Genomic DNA, 18,773 nt, shown 5'->3' with positions numbered 1-18,773 from the left:
CCGCCCGCGCGCGCCCCCCTCCCCGCTCTCCGCTTCCTGCGCGCGGCCCTGCGCGCGCTCCCGTGCGCCGCCCCCGCCGAGCCCCGCGCAGCCGGGCCGGCCGGGCGGGCGCGGGGAGGGAGGGCTGTGTGTGAGTGTGTGTGTGTATGTGTGTGAGTGTGTATGTGGTGGGGGGGGGCAAGGGGGGGGTCTCGGCTGGCGCGCGGCCACCCCCGCACTGCTCTCCCCGGCCCCCGCGCCCTCACGGCCGCCCGGTACCGGCGGTGCGGGGTGGTGCTGCCGCCCAGTGCCCCCCGCGGCCGCGGCCGGCGGCGCCGCTGCTCCGGCAGAGTTTGGTGCCCTACTTCACTCTACTTTAGTTTCACTCACTTTACATCCGGGCTTTTTCCCTAGGCAATGGGGGCCGCAGCACAGCCCGTTCCTTAGGCAAAGGGAAATAAATTCGCCGCACCGACACGTCAAGTAGTCCCCCCTCAGGAGAAGCCGCCGAGCCCGCCCTCCTGGCTGCCCCCCTTGCCCTGGCCCAGGCCCGGCCGGCGGCGTCCCGCCGTTGCAACGGGGAGGGGGGAGCGTGGCCGTGGGCCCGCCGGATCCCGCTTCCCCGGCGGGTCTCCAGCGGCGGGCCGGGCCGGGCCGGGGCGGACGGGGGCGCGCGCGGCGGCGTGTCGGGAGCGCGCCGCAGGCAGGCAGGCCGGCGGCGGAGGGATCCCGGCGAGCGGTGTGCTGCGGCCGGGCCGGGTGAATGGGATTGAAGAAGAGTTCAGCTTCTCGGCTTGTTTTTGTGTTACAGTTTCTCTCCTCCTGCGCCTCTTCGGCTTCGTGCCGCCCTCCCCGCCCGCTCCCTCCTCCCCGCCGCAGGAGGAGCCCCCCGCGGAGAGGGGGAAGGAAAAGGACCCCACAGAGGCGAGAGCGAGCGAAGAGGAGGAGGCGAAGGGAGCAACCTACCATCTTCCACTCCCCGCTTAGCTTAAAGAAAGTGAGAGGAGAGAGAGAGAGGCGCCCAGAAGAGGGGGACAGGGAGGCCCAGAGGAGCGGCGGCGCCGGCACCCTCCCCCTATGAAGAAGAGTCCTCCCCCTCACAGAGAGGTCCTGCCAGGGGGACCCCGGCCGGCCCGCAGCAGCACCGCCGCCGCCAGCAGGGTGTAGTATCCCACCTTTCGGATTCGCCTCCTCCTCCTCTTCCTCCCTGCCCCCCCCGCCCCCCCGGGCGCCGTCCCCCCCTCTCCCCCCCGCGCCCCCCGGGATGGCGCCGGCGCGCCCCGCACTCTCCGGCCAACTTGGCGATGAGGAGCAGCAACTTCGCCGCGGCCCCCGGCCCCTCCCTCGGGGGGGTGGCGGGGAATAGCGGAGCGTCCCGGGGCGGCCCCCCGGCCTCCCCGGCAGAAGTTTGCGAGCGGGAGCGGGAGAGGTGGAGGAGGGTGACACTTGGGGTAAAAGGAGGAGGTGACACATTGGGGTTGGGGGGAGGAGCAGGGGAAGGAGATGACACATTGCACTGGGGATGGGGTGGGGGAGGGAGGCTTATCCCCTCCCCTCCGGTTTCCTTCAGGATGATTATTTCCAGGCCCTTTTCTCTCGGTCGGGTCCTTCGCCGCGATGCTGTCGGGGAAGTTTTATTATTATCTGGGAAATGATGACGCTCTCGGTGATGGATAATTCGTAGTAAATCCGCTGCTGCGGTTTTTCCTTTTTTTTTTTTTTTTTTTTTTTTTTTTTTTTTTTTTTTCGCTTCCCTCCTTCCTTTCATTCGTCTTTGTGGCCCGAGCAGCGCCGGGAAAATTCCGTTTCTTCAGCAACTTGTTATTCCGGAGCCGGGCCTGCTCCCCCCGCCCTGGGGCTGCCCTTCCCGCACAGGTACGGGGCCGGGGGTGCCCACGCCTGCCCCAGCACTGGGCACGGACACTTCTTTATTTTGGTTTGTTTCCCTCCCTCCTGCGCCCGTGTAGGTGGAGTGGGGCTCTATGTGGGACTCTGCCATTTGGTGTAGTCCTCTTATGCATGTTCCTTCCCTTTCTTCACTTGCCTTCCTGCAGGATTTTTTCTTTTTCTTTTTTTTTTTTCTTTTTCTGCTTTTTTTTTTTTCTTTTTTCATTTTGTGGTGATGTGTGTTTTGTTTTTTCCTGTTCTTTATTATTCCGTGCTTCACTGTCGGTAGAGCTTTCTTCTCAACCACCTCTGCAGTTTGGCGGGTGCTGATGGTTTAGTATGCTGAGGTTTTTTGGGTAAATTCGCATTTTATTAATGCATGGAGCTCTTCATTCAACTTCTTCTCAAGTGTCAAAAAATAAGGCTATGAACAGATGTGTTTCAATATGGAGAAATTTCTAAGTTCCTAATTCTTGGGGGTGGAGGAAAGAGTGCCATTGGAGAGTGGCTTTTGTTTTCGATTGGTGAACAAATGTCATCACATTTCAGTCACGTGCTGTAATATTCTTTGTTCAGCTATCAAACTATGATATCTGCTACACCTGTTCCCACTTTTTAATTGTAAGTAACGGTGCTTGCCTGCAAAATTGCAGACAGGAGCACTTTCTCCCTTTCTCTCCCTCTTCCATCCTCTTGGATATTTGTTTGGGCCCAAGCACTGAGCTTGACAATGAACTTTTGTTCACTGTGGAGCCTGCGTGTAAAAAGGTCCCACTGGGGGTAATAACTGCGTGTCACGAGAAAGTTGTGTCCTGTGATGGACGGTGGGGCTGAGCATGGAGAAATCAGGTGGGGATGTGCGCTCCGTAATGGCAGGGCTTGAGGAGGAGGCAGGCTTCCTTGGGCCAGGCAAATTTTCTTGTGCTGTTGCTTGTTATCAGGCTAAAGGATAGATACTCCTATACACCCATGTGTGTAGATAGAGGCACGTTTTTTTGATTAGCTGTAGGTTTTCAGATATCAGATATGAAATGGATTTTGGCTGTCTGTTTACTCTTTTTTTTTCTCTTCCTCCCTCCACACCCCCCCCCCGCCCGCCCCTTTTTCTCATTGTGCTCACTTCTAACAATGAAGACACCTGCTTAGTTTCAGTTTTGTAACTTGGCTTCCTCTGGCTTCCCTGTGATTTCCCAGAGTTAGCTGGTGAGACTAGACCTGCTACATTAGCAGGAGAATTTCTAACTTTGATGAAGGGAGGCTTATTTTGAGGCTTCATTTGTGAAAAAAATGACATGTGTTTCAATGCCTTGTTTAAAAAAAGCACTTAAAATTCCAAAATTCATTACTTCTACCAGGTTAACAGTAACTACAGAACTTTAATATTGAACTTGTTAGTGACTGTGTATAATACAACTTTATAGTTTTTATTAAATAGTAACATTAAATTACTACTGAGAACAGGATCTTTAATAAAATAATAGCATAACTACCCATATTAGTTCAGGAAGTTAATTATCATATCTTAGGAGAAAGATCACAGTCTTTGGAAATTTTGTTTATATCTGTGCATGCTTCATGATAGCTAAATGAAACTTTCTTTGGGAGCATTTTTAAATGTTGATTATTAGAAAGAAACTCTGTAGCTCAGTAAATGAAACTTTAAAACTGTATTTAAAAAAATAGATGATGAGGTTCTCAAATATTTTTAAAACTTTCAACTTCACTATGGTAGAGAGATTATTTTATGATAGTTATATCAGATAGGGGTTTGAGCTGATACAGAGGGACTGTGGAGCAGCCTCTCTATCCATGTTGTATAGTGGTGTGTATAGAGTATCTCTTCAAGGTCTTGAGACCCATTGTCTAGCAGAAGGTAGGTGCTTGCTCACTGGGAGTACTTGCCACCAGATGATGTCAGCTATGTCACATCCCAGCATTTCAGCCTTAGTGACCTGAGCAACAAGAAATTTGGAGTGGATCCCGTTATGGCTTTTGGTGATTTTTCATTTAACTAGCAAAGCTGACTAGCTATGTTGTGTGATTCAAAATGTTATGTGGAGGAGTCTTTGTTACTAATAATTTTTTTGCCATTAGTGTTTTTAAGATTTTGACCTGAAAGTTTTAAATCTTTGCTCTCCTCTGTGTACATCCTGAACTAGTTTTGTTGGTGGAAGCAGGCATTTGAAAGGGGGTTTCTTCCTTTAGGAAAAATGAAAAAAACTTTTCTTCAAAGAACTTAAAAAAAGCAAAAGTAAGAAATTAAAACTTAGGCTGCTTAGAAAAAAGTGCTGCTGTGTTTCCCAGGTTCAATAGTGACATCTCTGCTTTAAGTTTAGGTTTTGTAAAGCTATCTCCTCAGTGTAAGCTATTCAGCTTCAGCTGTGTTTCAGATATTGCTCTTAACTGTTTCTTATTCCAACTTTACTTTTTTTTAAGAGATGAGGTTTTGTGTGTGCCTGTTAAACTTCACTGTAGAAATTATGATTTTAAAAAAATTAAAAATATCTTGGTGTGGATCCTTACAAAGGACACAATTTTCATGGACTTTTGGTTTGTTTTTTTTTAGAAAATAAGATGTGTTTTATTGACTCCTTAAAAAGTTGTATAATTCTGTGTGCAGTTGGAAAGCTTTGATAGTGAGCCTGGCTATCACTTGTGTTGTTTGTGCAGTTTGTTTATAATGAACACATTGTAGCTGTTCAGTTCCTTTATCCTTTTTCTCAGAACCATGAAGAATTTTATTTGGTCAAATGAATTGATACTACTGGAAATTGTTTTTGCAGTGGAGATTTCTCTTTTGTTTAAGTCTACTTTGAGGGAACGTGGATGGACTATTATAAGACTATATAAGGCTATCTCATTTCATGTGTTACTGGCATTTTGCATGGGTACCAGAAACTCAAGGTGAATGTCACGTGAGAAACGTGTTGGTGACCCTAACCTTTTCACTGCTCTTTTGGGTTTGATGGTTTTACTTGTTTCAAATATTAAATATAAGAAAGAACTTCATAGGGTGATAGAGCTTTGCTTTTTGCAGGGCCATCTTCATGGGGATGTGAGCTGGAAAGCATCTCCTTCAGGAGAGGCTTCTTGTGTAGAAGGGGCAGTGCTAAAAACCTATTATTAAGCTTCTAATAATATTTCTTCCCTGTCCCCTTCACCCTTTATGCTCACAACTGTGCAGTCACATGTGTAGCTGTATACTAGAAGTGTAAGACTCTACAAAAGGCCTGGCTCCTGTATGTTCGTGAATTGCCCTTGTTCAATTACTCCGTGCCAGAAAGCAGCTCACATCCTGTTTCTGATGTATTTTAACAGCACAAAGGTTTTTTAGGAACAAACCATATAGTGGAAAGGTGGGGCAGAGCACAGAAGGGTTTTGAGATGTCTGCTGAATGCAAAGGGCTGGTACTTACTTCTGTACCCTGTAATTAGAGGGTATAGAAGGATAGTTTTTATAGGTATCTTACAGTAATATTTCCTGTTCAGTATAGCACAGAGCCAGTGTCTGGCTTGTGCTGGTGGTGGAGATATGCATTGTGCAGGCAAAAAATAATTTTATTTACATTTGGTGTGGGGGGTGGACAGCTTTGTATTTTCTCATTTTCTTTTCATTTTTTTCCTTATGGCACATAGTCTCATAAAAAAAAATTTAAATGCAGCAGCTTTTTTTTTTTCATAAGTTTTTATTTATGGCTCCTGCACTTTACACAGTTCCTTTCTGGACTGAAATTGTTAAAGTATGATTTAAAGTTTGATTCTGCTTTTGTTATGTAAAAACTTCACAAAAGTGAAGCATAGATCATAGAAAGGCTGTAATATGTACAGAAATTTAAAGAGTTTTTAAAAAGTACTTACTGCTGCATCGTAATCACCCGTCCCGAAAATAATTTTTTTAGTGTAGAAAGTTCTAACAGGTCCCTTCCTTTGGTCTTCCCTGCCTACTGTCCTAACAAACCCCCAACTTTGCCAGAGAATCTTTTGTTTTAATACTTTGATCATTCCAGGTTTTTGAGGAAAAACTGTGCTGCATGATACAGGCTTATCTGCAGCATTATTTTCTGGTATACTGTTGACACCAGCTTAACATCTCTGGTGGAATAAGTTCCCCATGCCTTAAAAGCTCTTTGCCTAGATGGTTTGACCTATTATTTGTTCCCTCTTGCCCGAGATTTCTTGTTTGCTGTCATTACAAATGCTCACTCTTTTGATTAGAGACTGTATGCTCAAAGCATGCTTTGAAAAACCGCACACCACAAAACAAACACGCTGCCTCCGCCCCCCAGACCCCAGCCCAAGCCTAATGTTTGTTGTTACTGGTGCGAATGCATCTGGGAGTGGTACAGGAGTAGTGAGGCTCTGCTTCCTCTGAGCCCTGTTCTAGGCCACATTTATGCAGCTTCTATGCATTTTTAATGTCCGATTTCTTAAAATGGGACTTTCCTGGTTCTGCCCTTCTACCTGGCAAGCAGGACAAGAGAGAAAGTTCACTTGGTACAGGAGTTGTGTCACCTGCCTCTGAAGTGAGGGACTCTACCTTTGCACACTTTGGAAACGTAGCCGGTGTGTTTCTTGAATTGCAGTATGGATGTGTGAATAGTTAAAGCAAACGAGGGCAGATTTGAGCCTGTAACTCCAAGATGGCCTGTGAGAGAACTCTGGCAGAGCAGCCAGGCTTAGGGGTGGTTCAGCTTCCTTGTTTCTGTGTATGAAATACAAGCTGTCAGTATGAAAGGAGAAGGAACATTGATTGCTTCCCCTCTTCCACTTCAACCCTGCAGATCCATGTTAACTGTATGGATCCCAAAGGCAGCATAGTTGCAAACAGTTAATTGAAGAGATCAAGTGGTATCCTATTGAAGCTTTAAATTGTTTTAACAAAACTTCTGAGTAATCGCAATAATTATTTTCTGATAAGCTGGCTGATAGTAACTATGGCAACAGCTGTCTGGCCTATGGACAGCATTGCTGTATTGACAAAACCTTTAGATGCTCCTGAGGCCTCTTGCCTCTATAGGGAAGTGCATCAGGATGACTTTCAAGTGACTGAAGCATCACCATTTCTTTCTCTTGTAGTGGGATGCTGTCTTTCTCTTGGCCCAGCCTTTTCCTTTTGCATGGGCCTTTTTCTTTAGCATGTTTCTGCAGGAGCTGCCTGCTAGCCTGGAAATGCTGCAAACACTGTCTTGTACTACAAGGACTAGGGCAGCATATAAGTTCTTAGATGGAATTTTATATGTGTATTATTGTTTTTATTTGTTTTAATAATAACAATCCAGAGTTCAGGAAAGCGGGAGGGGGAAAAAAAAGGATGACTTTTTCATTATGTTCCCTGGTTGTTTCCTTCCTCGATTAAAACCTTCTTAGAACAGACTGGTAGGGGGAGCTGCCATTCCCTTTACTGAAGTACAGCGTATTCCTCTCTGAGGCCTACGCTGAGACACAGCTATTTCATTTTCAGCTAAGAGCCACTTCTTTTCAGAAGAGAGAGGCAAGCCCTGCTTCAGCACATTGTAGAAATGGAGGAGGAGAGCAATTTGCTTCCAGATAACTGAATTCTGGACTGGGAGAATATGCCCCTCACCAAACGTACTTTTCCTATTGCTATTCAAAAGAGAACTTTTTAATGTTATTAAATGTAGCAATCTTGGGAGGAAAGCCCCATGAATTCTTGTTGCACTTCAGTAAAAGATGCTAAAAAGCTACAGCAAACTGTGCATGTTTAAAAGTAGCCAAACTGCTATTCTGTGAGGACTCATGGTTAGCTGATGTTTATTTCTGCAGAGGTCTTTGGCCTCTTAACTTCAGCATATTAGAACTGGCTATTGATCCCGCTTACCTGACGTTTACCAGCAGTGGTCTCCCTGTTTTGGGGGGTGTGTGTTGTTTGCAGGCCTGTGGAAGTGTGCAATATGGCCTACATCTGGTCTCATCTTGAACAAAAATGTGCTCGTGGAAACTACAGGCCCCAGTGTGCAGTGCTCTGTTTTTATTGTGATGGCCTGCCAGGATTGTGCTATCCTAAGGCATCCTGGGACCTGTAGTTTTCTTGAGCAGAAGTTGGGGATTTGGAGTGAAGCCTATAAGATGCTATCATATTCTAAAACGCAGTTCTCAGTGCCTTATCCAGTTCTTGTTGGTCAGATTAAGTCTGTGCAACAATCAGATATTTTTGTTTACAAGTCAAAAATGCTTTATAGTTGCATAAAATGTTTAGAGAAAAGCATAAGACTTCCTTCCTGTGAAGGAAGTCTTCCAACTGCTTATGTGTTTTTGTACAAAGAATACATTAATTGTACTAACTCCTTGCTTCATCTGTTATTGCAAGTGTCTTATTTGATATTCTGGGGATTTTTAATCTTTCAGAGCAATGTTATGGATGGAAAGATTTGGCAGAAGGGGATTTCTGTTACTGGGAGTATGGCAACCATGTTGTCCTTTCCAGTTGCTGGGAGGACAGTGGGTTACAGTGGATTTCTTTTCACACAGTGAAAGAGAGTTTTAACAGCATTTTTAACTGATGAGAACTCACTTCTCTGCTGTGTTTCTTGAGAGTGAGTGATGACATAGGTGCCTTATGCATCAGAGCAGGGGATCCAATTTATGTTCATGCTGTGGGGGCTGGTGACTCCATTGCTGGTTCCCAAGGGGACACAGAGTCACAAACACAGGTACTGGCAGGTGCCACCAGAAGCAGAACACATCTGGCAGTTTTGGTCAGGTGTGTTTAGTCCTGACTGCTGCGCTTGAACTCACGTCAGACTTGCATCAAAGAATGGGAGGTGTTTCTCAAGTAGATATAGAGGAATAGTAACTTTTCAGAATGCTTTATTTATATCTGTAGAAATTGTGAATTTTCACACAACACTCAGTCAGATTTGCCAAAGTTCAAATGGACATTAAGTTGATTTTGGTTGTTCATCCAGCAACAAGTTTAGTATTTACTGTAATCTCGTGTGCCATGATTTGGATAATGCACTTCATTTTCAAGTGAGCAAACACTTAACTTTAACTGATCCCTATAAATTTTTTTGTTCTTCGGTTTGTATGAGATATTAATATAAAAAGGCTTGTATTTAAGTGTCAGACAATATGAACTACACTTTGTTTTTGTTTTTGGAGAAATTAATTAGAGCTCCAGTCTTGCAAGAAGTCATGTTATTTAACATTAAGTCCTGCAGAAATTAAAGAGAATAGCTGAATGCCTAAAGTCAGAATCTATATAAGTAGCAACAGGATGAAAACCTCCAGGCTTCTAATGTTGGAAAGTAGCTTCTTTGTAATCACCATAATTAGCCAATATCTAGGTCTGTGTGGCAAAATTATTTTTCTTTTAGTAAGTGTCCAGAAATACTGCTCATTATAAATTCAGAACTCACATGTGCTTCATAGGTTGTGCAAAAAAACACCCAAAGCTTAAAAAAAGTTTGCATTCCTTCACCTGTGCAGATTATGTGTGTGGCAGATATTTGGGTAGTAATGACTTCCTTGGGTCAGGATTGTGTTTGGTCAGCACTGATACATTGTACACACTATATGTTGCTGACACTGTTTAAAACTGATACAAAAAGGTGAAGAGATTTGTCAAAAACCTTATAGATGCTGTAATTGTAAGGACTTGGTAAACAGTAATATAGTTTTCTTTAAGTGTTCCCAGCCCCTTGACAGCCCATGTGGAGCAAATTGCTGACAGGACAGGCACTTAGCTGAAATAGTTACTATTAGTATCTTGACATGATTAGAAAGGCTGACATTGTTGCTATGCCAGGGTGAAATTCTCGTTCATTGGCTGCTTGGGCCTATACAACAGGCAAGAGAAGAAACCAAGAGAAATCTATATGTAGTTGAAAGATGGTGTATCTTGTCCTTCAAGGACATTTTTACCTTCTGTAGAGAGCCTGCAACAGTGCCCTTTGTAATGCTGCTGGATCAGGGTATCCTAGATAAGGAAAGTGAGAAGTAGGGAGGTACAAAAGGGTTTGATGCACAGTTCTAAAGAAAAACTTCTGTAAGTACTTCTTATCTCATAAGAGCAAATCTGTCCTCATCTGTGAAGGAATTGTGGCCCTGCTCAAGCCAATGGGAAACTTCACAGTTGAATTGAGAGTACCAGGATTTTTCCCCTCAAAACAGAGTTTTAGGTGTATTTTGCAGGCCTGAAGCTCTGGACAAAATTTGAAGAATCTGGCCTCTGTTTAGGAGGCTGCTGGTGATCCCTCTGGGTACTTTGTCTCCTAGTGTCTTAGCTATGCCTTTAAAATGGGTTAATATTGAGCTCTTGTAATGCTTTGTAAGAACTTGGAATCTATTTATTCAGGGCTTTTACTTAATTTGTTAGCACGACAAAATTTTGCATGAAAGCCAGAAATTATTCTTTGATGTATCCAAGGAATACTTTCTGTCTCTATCCCTCTTGCTAGTGTGATGTTGAGATATTTGGTCAGAAATTTGAATAACCTGATTTGTGATGGACTTTAAAAAAAATTAAGCCCAAACAATTAAAAGCACAATAAAAATCCAACCCCCCAACCTCACTAACATGCCTTTTTCATAACTTTATAAAAGGACTACAGTGGCCTATATTACTAATAATGAAGTTTTTGATAATTTGCATCTAAGCTGGAGCTCCAGATACCATTTCACTGCTGCTTAGCTTGCAGTAATAGTCTCTGATAAGCATCTTCATCATGTAAATCTATTGTGTGTAGCATGAATTTGCTGTATTAAGAATGCTTTTATCAGTGACCCCAAAAGGAAAGGATGTGGCTACCTGAGCTTCCCTTTTTTACCCTTTCAGAGAGTACATTCTGGTGAGAAATAAATTGGGAAGCACTCGCCAGGTTTGTGCTTTTTCTGAATGCCAGGTCCCTGCCCTTGAGTCTACTGCAGTTCTTCTCTCAAAGAGGAAACCCAGCACACCATACTTCATATTTTGTGGTCTTATAGAATTGTGCTGAAGTCAGTGGATTTGTCACTATGAAATTTGTTTCAGAATCAGCCTTAGTTTCCATCTTCTACCTGCAATTTGGTGAATTTCACCTACTCTACTTTCTTTTGAATGTCAGCCTCTAAAATAAACATGGAAATACCCTCCCTTCCCACAATTCTCATCCATGTGTAGCAGTTTCTTCTTGCCATAAGACTTAGAATGTCTTTCTTCTTCCACCTTACTTCTTGCAGGAATTACATTTGGATGCCTCACTGTTGAGGAAGAACTTGTGTAGTGTTCAGTGTAAAGGAATGGTTTTAATCTGTGGTGATGAGCTGCTTTCGTTGCAGTCAGCCAAAACCTGGTGCTGTTGGCCTGGGAGATGCAGGTGCAGGATTAGTGCCCTGCTGTGGTAACAGTGTCTGCTCAGCTGCAGAGTCCACTGGTAGGGTGTAGGTCAGTGCACTGTGAATACCTGCCTCAGGTTGTATTGCACTGACATTGTCGCTGCTGCAAAATGGCCTGAGCAAAAATCATTGCTCCTTCCTGAAGTAAGATAAAATTGTATGATTCCTCCCCATTTGGGACCTTCTTTCTGGCTTCCTTTTGCTGGCTTAATCTACACTTCTGTGCTCATGGTTGTTTTTGTTTAAAAATGCTGTTTCTTCCTTATATTCATTTTTAATATATTTGATGATTTCATCATCATGTATATAGATAATCTCACTCTAACTCACTTGAAAGCTTAAACTAAGGAAGGGCAGAAGTATCTGTTAAATCTCTGTTTGTGTGTAGAAAGTAGTATACATTAGAAATGCCAGTACTTCTCTCTCAGGTAAACCAGAAGCTCCTGTCATTTTTTCAGAAACTCTTGCATAAATTGGGAAATGGAGTTAAATACTATCTGCATATTTTGAAACATATCTTTTCGATAGTCCCACTTATGCAGGATGCATTTTAACCCTTTACCTGTGACATCTCTTTGGTATTCCAGTTGGCAGGAAGACTCATATGGGTTTCTTGGGGATCAGAAATTACATTAGAAGGGGACTTAAAATTATACAGTAAATGTTCTTGTATATTTCTAGTCCTCATGGCTTCTACCACCACCCCCTTCTCCTCCCCACAGGATAATAACCAGAGTTTAAATTGATAGGAACTGTGATTTTTCTCAAAGACATTATAAAAATAAAAAAAGCCAAAACCCCACAACAACCCTTTTCTTGAAATAGTAAGGAGAGGAATATGTAAGGACAAAGTAATGAGAGGAGTGCATGAGAATTTGTGTGCATGTGCCTGTGTGGAGAGACCTGTTTAAACATCTTTGTAGTACAACAATGGGTTCATTAAAAATCTGGGCATTAATTTTTTAACAAAACAATTTGTTTAAAGAGTAACTTTGCAAAGCAGTCTCCATAATGATGGGCACTGCACTGATATCACAGTAGTGTGAGTGCTGCTCTTGATACAGCTGCATATTGGCACATACAAATGCGTACTGGTGTACACAGCACTAGTTTAGTGCTCCTCACTGTTTTGTCTCATCTTAGTCTCTGCTGTTGTGGTAAATCTTCCTGCCATGGGGTGGTTTGCTCCATCTTCTAGGACAATGTTGGTGTAGGGCTGTTATATACATGCAATCAGTGGATCCCAGGAGAGCAGGAGAAGGTTGTGCTGATGTTGGTGTGAGGGGATTGAAGGAGTGACCCCCAGCAGAATGTCGCTGCCTTCTCCTCCGGGTGAAGCACCCTGACCCCTTGGGAATAAAAATAATTGGCTGCCACAACAGCCTTCTTAAAACTGCCAATCCTTTTGTTCAGAAAGTGCAATCATACCATGTTCTGTAGTACCTTTCACTCCCTGACAGCATTGTGAAGGTTGAAAATGATATGCCTTTCAATTGTTTATAGTAGCCACTAAGATAAGCCTACAATTTATTCTTCTGACTTTAAGTAAACAATCAGTTAAAAATCTGTGGCAATCAGTGTGAGTAAAACTGTTTTGGTCACTTAGTTTTCTTGTAGCTGAAGTCTACTTCCATTGTACAGCTGTCTTGCACTTTTCTGCCATTAAATGCTAATTGTATGCTTATGTGATTCCATGTTAAATTGGTCCAGTGATTCAGTGTTATGTTTGTATCCTAGTGTGTAAATCTTTTTACTTGTGTTGAATAATCATGGTTTTGTGAAGAAAGGAACTATATAGTGTATGGTTACTTGAATTCTTCCTTTCAGATTAGTGACTACCATCAGTACTCCCACATTGAGTGTGACTACCCCGGCTACAAATACCATTCTCCAGATGCTACAGTTCCCATTTGTGGATGTTTTGAGGAGGAGAAAGAAGAAGAAGAAAAAAAGTCTTTTAGGGGGTGAGGAGGGAGGATATAAAGAAAGGGGAAGGAAAGACAGTATTTGAGGTTGATACCTGTGTACTGGGAGCAATGAGAATGCCAGTTGACTGGTATGTGGGGGAAGGAAGATCAGAACACATCCGTGTAATAATTTTGGAGTGCTTCCTGTTGACTTGTTAATGCAACATGGAATTTGGCCCAGGCAATCTGCTGTTGTGAATCAGCATAGTTTATTCATTGGAGTATAGGTGTGCTTGTTATTATTCAAGAATCTGTTCTACTTAAAAGATAACAGGTCAGTCTGGTAAGTAGCATTGTTCCCATGTTTGAATTAGAAACTGAGGTAGAGAGAGAAATTGATTTATTCTGCATTACAGTAATTTTATTGAAGACCTTAAATTAGGAAGGGAGGCCTTCCCTTGTGTGTTTAATCCAGAAAACTGTTTGCTTCATTCATATCCTTAATGTTGCTATATTGTAAACCAAAGTGAGCCTAGAACTGATACACTGATTAAGTATGGGTGGTGTACAAATAGGTAGTGTTGTCCCAGTGGAAGTGAGATTCTTGTAAAACTGGTTGTACAAAATAAATTTGGTACTTTTTTTTCTTTTTGAAATGTTGGATATATTTTTGTAGGTTATCTTGGGTTGAAGGAAAAGTAAAGGCTTGAATGGGAATGGGAGACCTTCTGATATGTAGGGAGATTGTGATAAATGTAAATTTGAAATCCAGTAAAATCTGAGTTGCATGGGTAAGCACTGACGCAAAGAAACAGTCCTAAGTTCTGCAGAACATGAAAAAAAGAGAAGAAAGGTGGTGGTGGTTGTTGCTGTTGATTTTTTTTTCTACCTTTCTAGCTCTGTTGCAATGTATGAATACAAGAAATTGCATGTTATCATGTAGGTATGGTTGTTTCTAAAACATCTCCTGAATGTACTTTGTCTATGTCCTGCATATGAATGAGGTACCAGTGGCTTTACTGCATACCATCACTGTTTCTGTGCCATACCTTAAGTCTGGTACAAAGGATTTCACTGGCCTGGTTGGGTGGAATGGGTCAGTGCACAGCAAAAGTAACACTGAGTAATGAGTGTCAGCAGTGCTGAAGTCTTAACTGCTTGTTAAAACTATTTTGTGTACAGCTTATGTGTGCAGAATTCTTCAATCCTCCCAAGTGAGTACTGTTCAGGGACAGATATCTTGTTCTGTTAATTTGTAAAAATGCCTTTTCCAAGTGAAAAATCAGCAGAGTTGGCAATACTCAAGTTTCTGCATCTGTCACAGCTGGCTGGGTCCAGTGTTGCTTCCACTATCTCTTAGTGCTGCATAATCAGGGACCTATGTTCCAATGCAAACATGAAAAGTATGGCTCCTTTTTTGTTATACACCTCACTGTTTACTGTAAATGGCTCACTTAAAACTGAGTCTCATGCTTAGAACCCCATGTCTGTGACTACCTGTGCTGTTAAGCTCTTAGGCTCTGGTGGGATGTTGAATCATGATCTTTGAAATGCGTTTCTCTTGTTCTGGAGTATCTACAGCCATAGCCCTTAGTGTCACTGCTGGTGTCTTAGACTATTTGTGGAACACAAATTTTGGCATATGTCCCTCTCATGTTTCATTAGGAGTTGTTCATGTTTTGAGACTGCTTCTGCATAAGGCTGGAGTTGTCTTTCATCAGTAAGCTGGGCTAGTACAGTGTCTTTACTGAACTATTTGTGTGTTGTGACATCTCTACTCTGTAACTGTGGAGACAGATTCAAGGCCAAACACAAGGCAGCTTAGGTAACCAGTACGTCTCATACTCTGCAGTGTGACTTCTGTGAATTCTTGTTTTGGTTGTGTCTTGATTTATAGATGTGTTTAATGAAATTTCAGAGAGTATCTTGTGTTAACAATTCAGTGATTGGCGTGCTTCTGTTCATGTGCAATTAGTCCTGCATACATCACCACTGCTTAATGAAATGTTTGTAAAATAAATCTCAGGGCAGGGTATATTGCCTTGGCATTAAAGAAACTGAGATCCAGAGAGACATTGTTCACTGGCACTGCATTCCTCTGAGAGAAGACTTTCAATTCTTGTTCTTTGTATTGCAAAAGAAAGCAGTTTTGCTTTGTGTGGAAGTGTTAGGGAAATGTGAAGTATGCAACTTCATGAGAACTATATTGCACTGAGAAGATCAGCCTTCATCATCACTAGGACCAGTGGCTTGGAATTGCAGGCAAGTATGCATGAATCTGGACATATCTGTACAGTTTTCCAGTTCTTCCTCCATCTCTGTGCATCCTAGTGTGTGAGAAGGGAGGAAGAGGAATCCAAATGCCTGTATTTTGGAATATATGGGAATCAACAGAGTTTTCCTGTGTAGTAGTTGAAGAAGTATCAGTAGATATGAGGGAAGAGCGGAAACTCACCTAGAACTTGGGAGGAGAGCAAAAGGATAAGCATTTGTTTTTTATTGGGAGCAAAAAATGTGAATAAGATCTGAGAGGAACTGTTGGGAGTACACTAGAAGTTACTCTTAATAAAACATGGAGCACTTGAGAAGAAAACTTTCCAAGTTATGTATCAGGAAGACAAATTATGCATGTCTGATGGATTTGCTGGTGGGATGGAGAAGAGAGAAACGTTGCCCCATGGATGATTAACAGAAGTACTGAAACATGAGTAAACTCAGTACACACACATGATTATATTTTCCTGTGTTGCTCTCAGAGATACCAACTAATTCAACCTGAAACATTGAGCCTACGTCAGCATGGAGTGAGAAAACATACAGTAAATCCAAACTTCCCAACTACAAACAAGAGTGCCAGTTTCTTTGAATTGTTAGTTTGTAGTGTTATTTGTTGCTGGTGTAGTTTGCATGAACATCTCTAGGATAAGGGCATTGTGTTGCTGTTTTCTTACAGCAAGACCAATTCCAATGCTATTACTGGTCTAGATGATCCCTCCCCCTGCAAAACAAAATGAAAGAACCCTAAACCAATCTATATGATTCTGTAAGGAGAGGGTTATTTAAATAACAAAATTATAATAGCTCCTATGTGAAATGAAGGGAAAAAATAGCATTGCCTGAAATTCTTATTTTCTTGTCCTTTTATGTGACTTTAGGGATTTCTCATGTAAACTGGATCTTTCTCATATAAACTGGATTGTGGTCAGCTTTCTCAACAGTGTAGATGAGCAATAATCTCACTGAGGCAATATCTGTGAGTTCATGAAACTGCTCATAAAGCTGCTTCTGGTTTTTTGCATCTTTTTATCCTCGATAGTTGCTTGCTGCTGGTAAAGATGATAAGCTTGTTGGGTATGTTCATCTTCATCGTACTGCCTACAGCAATACTGGAAGGTTTTATATACTGGACACTTGCTTTGTTTTCCAGACCTGTTGTAATTTTGGGCTTTAGAAAATGAAACTTCTCTGTTTCCCACAGATTGAGACCTGCTTGTTTATCCTACATGGCTTTCAGTTTGGCTATCTTCAAAAGCTCATCTGTCAGAAGAGAAGGAAGCTGACAGTGATGAGAAGGCAGACAATCACCAAATTGTTTAGGCAGTGCTTTCTAGCAGGATTAGCAATACTTTAACAGAATTCTGTTCAATGTTTGTCCTGGACCTCAGCTTGAGCTTATGCATTTTCTGTGACAGGAGTACTTTTTCACCTAGACTTCCTTATTAAAGCAGAGAGCATCCTGCACTCTTCCAGGGTCATGCAGGACCTGAAACAAGTTCAGTTTTCTTGGAGAGAAGTCAGACATTCATCTACATGTTCCTTTTTAATTCATTGGTTCGGGAGATCTTCCCTCTGGTCAGCTGGGATGATGCCAAATCATTGCCAGTCTTAAATGGGTCTTGGCAGTTTTTGCAGCAAACATCCATGGCTTATGTTTAGTGCTGCTTTCCAGCTTTCTGAGTCTTTCTCCGTTAGGAGAGACTGCCTGAGTCTCCTTCCATTGACACCCTGATTGGTGAGGGGCTTGGAGGAGGATTTTTCAGCAGTCTGGTGGATTGTATAAAAACAAAAAAAGCTCTATAGCCTTCAATACTTGCTTATGGCTTTATTTCAGTGTTGCATTATATGACACAAACCAGTTTGATGTCCACTTCAGAAGCTGTGATTTCTGCTTGTGATGTTATGTGCTTGAATTATAGCCTGGTTTATTTACTAGAAAACCCATCTCCAAAACAAACCAATACATATACCAGTATGACTGCTCAATGTGATTAAACATAGGAACTAACATACTCTGCTGGACCAAATGTCCATCTAATCCAGCATCTTGCCTTTATCAGTGCCTAGCAGCAGCAGCTGACTGAACAGTGAATGAAATGGGTGCATTCTGTCAGCCACTGAAATATTAACAGTAGGTTTCTGACAGTTGTTTAGCTGCTGTCTGAGATAGAAGCTACATTTGGGCTATTGCACTGTGAATAGCAACATCAAACTATTTATAGGTGAATTTGCTGCCTTTTTGAACTAATTTATAAATATCTGTGGCTTACACAGTGTTTCACAGCACCAAGTTCTGTGCAGTTTACCTGCATTTTCTGTGTGTGAGATAGACTGGTGCAAGAATAAAAATAGTTTCATTTGTTTTAAACATACTGTCTTGTTGTCATTCCTCTTGGTACCATTTTTATTTCTTCCTTTTTTGAGGTGGAGTAGCCAGAATTATGTGCAGTGTGCATCACAGCAGAATGTTCCCTGGTTTTGCTCTGTTCTGTTTCTAATACCTTCTGAGACTTTTCTCGCACTTCTTGCTGCTGAGAGTTGAACTGTTTGCTTGCAGCAATCTTGAAATCTTTTTTGTAAGTAGTCATGCCTAGTTTCACTTCATCGTTGTGTATTTATAGCTAGATTATTTTTTCCTCTGAGTGTATTATTTTGCACTTCTCGACCTGGAAGAACAAACTGATAAATGAAAGCCAGTCATTTGTATTATCAGATCCCTGTAACTCTCTGAAGTTTATTTTAATTACAACTATCTGAAATGATGGAAAGCATCACAATGTGTGCAACCTTCCTATTTGCCAGATAAGTTAAAAGAATGTTCACAGAGTTAACCCTGATCCTTGTTGTGGTAACTTCCCTGCTCTTTGACTGTTCAGTGTTTTCTTTATTACTTTTGTGTAGGTCCTCTCATGACTTTTAGTCTGTAAGGTGGTGTGAGGCATACAAATGGCTTTGCTTACTTTTGTTTTTGTTGCAATATGATGTATGAACATTTTGGTATTTGGGATGTAGGTCTTCCAGCATCTCTTTTCATTTGCTTTGAAGTTGGATGTCCAAAAGCTTCATTTCATTAAGATTGCAATCTTTTATATGAATGCTTGGCAGAGAGTGTTCCTTAGAAATGTGGGTTTTGTTGTTGGGTTTTTTTTTTTCCTTTGTGTGTGTGTGGTTTTGTTTTCTGTATTTTGGGTTTTTGTTTAAATGGCCAGTGATTTGTAATCTCAGTATCATGAATTATATCACCTTCAAAGGCTGATATAATTCATTCCTGCCTCTATTATTTGTTCCTACATCCTGCCTCATTGCAGCCTCTTTTCTTCAGTTCTTTTCTCTTCCAATTTGTGGAAGTCCTTGTCTTCCCTTTTTAACCAAGTCTGTAATGTTTTT

At 42.1% G+C, this 18,773-nt stretch overlaps 1 protein-coding gene across 9 annotated transcripts in view; it reads left to right on the top strand.

Moving 5' to 3' along the window:
- Positions 1-719: 719 nt before the first annotated feature.
- The window catches only part of PHF21A (PHD finger protein 21A), a 124,985-nt gene continuing 106,931 nt past the window's right edge, over positions 720-18,773 (top strand). For 5 of the 9 annotated variants that reach the window (XM_064714110.1, XM_064714106.1, XM_064714109.1 and 2 more), the window contains exon 1: positions 721-1,140. The gene's annotated coding sequence lies outside the window, so the exon portion shown is untranslated. Of the gene's footprint in view, positions 1,141-1,367; positions 1,431-1,768; positions 1,855-18,773 lie in introns of those variants that run through there. The other 4 variants (XM_064714107.1, XM_064714105.1, XM_064714103.1 and 1 more) reach the window with 3 other exon arrangements.

Source organism: Zonotrichia leucophrys, chromosome 5, assembly GCF_028769735.1.
Source record: "Zonotrichia leucophrys gambelii isolate GWCS_2022_RI chromosome 5, RI_Zleu_2.0, whole genome shotgun sequence".
In the NCBI taxonomy this organism is placed as follows: domain Eukaryota; kingdom Metazoa; phylum Chordata; class Aves; order Passeriformes; family Passerellidae; genus Zonotrichia; species Zonotrichia leucophrys.
Note: the sequence above shows the minus strand (reverse complement) of the source record. Positions and strands in the feature narration are given on the sequence as shown.